The following is a 4,693-nucleotide window of genomic DNA, read 5'->3' on the forward strand; positions in this document are numbered from 1 at the left end:
ATATGAGAGGCATAGGATACAAGTGTCGTGCTTGGACACGACTCCATATCCTATCTCCCCTAATAATAAAGCGCGGAGCGCTTTTGTCGTACGTCGTTGGACATTTTGCAGAAAACCCCCTACGTTTACTCCAAATCAACCCGCAGTCCGGACATAAGTGACACGAACGAACCGTTTTTTTAGTTTTGCAAAAAGACCCTTCCACTTTCATGGAATCAAGCCCCTTCCTTTTGGCATCTCCTCTCAGCTTCTCCTTGACCTTTCAGTCTCCGCCGTTGATGGAGCAGCAGCCGCAGTCGTCGGCGTGCGACGCTGCGGCCGACCTGGGCGGCCAGCCGGGGATGCCCATGCCCGGGCTGGTGGACTGGGCGCCCTGCTCCTCCCGCTGGGGCCGGGCGCCGCCGCTAGGCCGACGTCGCAGCAGCAGGTGGTGGCGGGTGTGGCCATGGAGGAGATATCGATGGTGAGCGACGGGGCGGCGGCGCCGGAGAGCAGTGCCGGGAGCAGCAGTGGGGTGGGGGTGGGAAGGGAGGAGACGAAAGGGAAGGGCACCGCGCGCGGGCGGGGGAGCAGGAAGGCCAGCCGGCCGCGGTTCGCGTTCCAGACCAAGAGCGAAAAAGACGTCCTCGACAACGGCTACCGGTGGAGGAAGTACGGCCAGAAGGCCGTCAAGAACAACGCCTTCCCAGGTATACTTTTCAAACATTCCATTGCGGGTGATCTCCCCACATGCAATGCATGCATGCATGCTGCTTATTTCACAAAATAGAATCGTAGTATGGGCAAGTGATCAATGCTCACATGACTAGCTAATTAACAACCTGGCAAGTCCAGCATTGACTCAGACGTGCCAATTAGACATGGTACAAACGTAGGCACTCATGTACACACAAATACACACACTCTCTACCTTACGAGCACCTCAAAGAGTCTTGCATGGCAATCTTTTAATTGTGTACATTTATAAAGAGATGAGAACATATATAAGTGCTAATGCATTTTTTCTATTGTTTCTTATTTAATTTTGGCAGTATAGATTTTATACCCGGTGCACGCACGGGCTCTTTTCCTAGTCTAAACACAATACAACTATAAATCTAAATGTAACCTACCTTATACATAATATTCGACACAACTCTAACAATGCTTATTGTAATTCAGGGTTGAACCCTAGCCGCCGGTGACGAGCTGCATTGCCATTTCTCTCTCAGTAAAGCTCCAATTCCTCACGATTTCGCCTCTAAATTGAGCTCCCGTTCCAGTTTCGTCGGTCATGTTCTGTTCTTAGTAAGCTAGTGTTTGACAGCGAGCGCGACAAGACCAGGTGAGAAGGGGCGTGGCGGCTCACGCGAGACATGGGCATGGCGAGTCTGCGTGAAACAGGGCCGCGACGGCTCATGTGATGCAGGGGCGCGGCGAGTCCGGCTTGGCGTCGGTGGAAGGCGCGGTGGGCCGAGTCTGAGCCGGCCGCGACAAGGCGCAGTAATGCAAGGACGGGCGCGGCGCGGTTGCGTGCCTCGCAGCAGAGGTGGTGAAGCGACACCTCGGGGCATCCGTGGTGGCGCTGGTGCGCGACGCAGCAGAGGTGAGCTGGAGGCTTGCGTTGTGGAGTTGAGGCGCTATGATGGGGCGGCTCGTGGTCCGCGGCGGTGGCCAGAGGGCAGCACCGGCGGGTTAGTTTCAGGCTTGCAGGCGCGCAGCGACCTGGCTTGGTGAGGGCGATTTGCAGGCACGGCGCTAAGCGGCTTGCGGCGGTGACTCGGCTTGGGGCAAGGCACATGCGCGATGGCGCGGCGCGGGGCGGCTTGCAGGCGCAGCAGCAACCCAGCTCGGGATGAGGCTTGCAGGAGCGCGGAGGCCACGGCACAACAGCGGCTGGTGGGTGCCGCCAAGGTGAAGCGAGGCGCGGTGGCGGAGGCCAATGCGGACGCGAGGGAGCGGCGCTGAGGGTGGTGAATCTGACTCGAGGCATGGTGAATCATGCTCGGACGCGGCGAGGCAAGTCCAGCTCGGAGTCGGGTTCGAGATTTGGAGATTGTCGGGGCGAGCAGTAGCTTCTGGCAGCCCCTGGAGATTGTCGGGGCGAGCAGTAGCTTAGGTGGAGTGTGCCGTGCTGTGCCAGAATCGAGACAGTCGTTGGTTTTTACATGCAGTCCTGCTGACCATCGGCACCCAGCAGTATAGCAGGTATGCCGGCCTTGCGCTACTACCTGCACACGCACCGGTGGTGGGAGACACCCGCTCGAGCATGTTTGTGAGGACCTTCCCCAAGCTTGGGTACTACCGCCATATTCGTTCCCAGATCCAGCCTCCGCGGTCCTCGTTTATTTATTTGATCCAATCCTGAGACCCAACCGTGCGTGCGATGCATGTGTGCGGGAGGAGGGGGGTGATGAAGACGGCTTTGTTATTGATGAATTTGGCTTCGGCTTCTCCCGTGAATAATACTCTCTCCGTTCCTAAATATAAGACATTTTAAAGATTGTACTATAAACTACATACAGATGTACTTAGACATATTTTAAAGTGTATATTCATTCATTTAGCTCCGTATGTAGTCTTTTGATGAAATCTAAGGTCTTATATTTTGTAACGGAGGGAGTAGCATATAGGAACGTGTTGATGCAGTTTGGTGTGTCTCGGCGTACGACTTTAGTAACAAAAATCCTGTCGATCTTAACGACACACAATAGCAACTATAGAAAAAGATCTCATGTTGAGTTTCAACAGATCGCGTCACATCTAGGCATGCCGAGCGGCAAACCCTAATTCAGATTTGACAAATCATGGGCTCTTCCTCATCTAAACAATCGCGAGTTTCTTGATCCCTTAGAATTTTCTTTTAAAAACACAATACCGTCGTGTGCCTCGCCCCACGATGGACGCGAAATGTTATGGTTTTGTCACGGCATATGTCGTCGTGCAAAGTCTTAGGTGTAGAGCCATCACAGGTACGTAGCGGCTTGAGAGATGTTGATCGGAATCAAGATGCGCGAGTTTACCCAGGTTCGACCCCTCCGATGGAGGTAAAAGCCTACGTCCTGTTTGTGTCTCATTAATAAAGATGATGATGTTGATTACAAGGATGCGGAATCGTTACCTCTAATTTCGAGGGTGTCTAATCTGTGTGTCTCTAATGACTTGAACTTGTCACTCTTGGGACGCCTTACCCCTCCTTATATATATTGAACGGGTAGGTTTACATATAGAATCCTATTGGGAATAGGATTAGGACTAGTATCTCTTGAGTCTTAATCCGGGTCTTGTTTCCTTCTCACGGGAGTCTTTCTTCTTTTTGGGCCTTCTTTGTGAGTCGGCCCTCCTGTCCTCTCTATGAACCGCCTTATGTCGGGGTGAACGTCGGGCCTTGGGCCTTCAATCTTGTCATTTTCCTGACCCACCTACCGAGTCTCGAGTGAGTTGCCAAGCTCGACGGGGTCACCAATGAATTGCCTTGTCTCGGCCGAGTCATACTTCTTGGGTCCTGTTGTCGAGGCGGTCTATGATGTTGTCGCCGAGGAAGGACACTCCATCCACCATCAGCAAGCCGTATGAAGTAGACGAAGAAGTCTTCGGGGTCATGATTGGTGGCATGAAGGAGGTGCGGCGAGATCTTGAACTCCTTGTTAAGAGCACAACCGATGGACAGCGGGCTTGCCACGTGCGCCTCAACGGTATGCTGGTTGAGCAGGAACACCTGGTGCTCCATCGCCGGCGAAGAGGCGACGACTTTGTGGCTATTCCTAGGGCGACGAGCGTGGTTGATGAGAGCCCCATACTCCATGGCGATGCGAGGTGCGGCCGTCCCAGCCGGCGGAAGCTGCAAGAATGGGTGGAAAATCAGGCGCTCGTGGACAGGCCCGCGAGAGCTGCGTCGTGCCCTGCCATCTTTCCCGCTCCCCAAATTGCGAGGATTCTTCGGTCACTCCCAGTCATAGTGGCCTTGGCGCCTGCAGATGATGCAGCAAAGACGGTCTCTACAGTCGATTCTACGGTGGCGAGAGCTCAGGCAGCGGAAACACATGCCTTTGAATCGGCTTAAAAAGGCCTCCCTGCCCGCCGAGGAGCCATGGCCCTTGCTAGGGCGATGCCGATGGGCCCCATTTTGCATCCTAGCCATTGATGGCGTGCGACTAGCCTTGCGGCTCTTCCGCGATTGAATGACCGTCCATCCTTCTTCAATGTCGTCGGTGGCCACAGTTAGCAAGGGGGCGACACTTACCACGATGGATTTCAGGCGGCGCGGTCGTAGGGAACTTGTGCCAAGCTGACGAGCGGTCCGAAGCAAGCCCTGTCCACACCGGCGCCGGATCCACGCCTCGATTGGCCCGGTATTTGGGGAGCACGCGGCGACGCATATGTTGGGGTCGCTGGCACCTCTGACGGACTGGTGGACAGGTCCTGGATCTCCCCCCTTCTCCAAGGTGCTCCATCCCTTGCTCGCAATAGTCGAGGCCGGATCTGGCGGTGGGGAGTAGCGCGACATGGCCACGCGCAGGTCCGGGAGGACCGATGGTGAGTTAAGTCAGTAGTTGGCCGACGTGGTCAGGGTGGCCAGTGGCGCGATGGAGGAGCGGAGCGGGGGAGCTCAGCTTAGCTCAACGGTGATTTCGATGATTCTCGCATGTAAAATGCATTGTACAAATTGGTACTTAGATTGATCGAATCTATTTAGAGCAAATAATTTTGTATG

The sequence above is a fragment of the Hordeum vulgare genome, chromosome 2H (genome assembly GCF_904849725.1).
Source record: "Hordeum vulgare subsp. vulgare chromosome 2H, MorexV3_pseudomolecules_assembly, whole genome shotgun sequence".
Lineage (NCBI taxonomy): Eukaryota > Viridiplantae > Streptophyta > Magnoliopsida > Poales > Poaceae > Hordeum > Hordeum vulgare.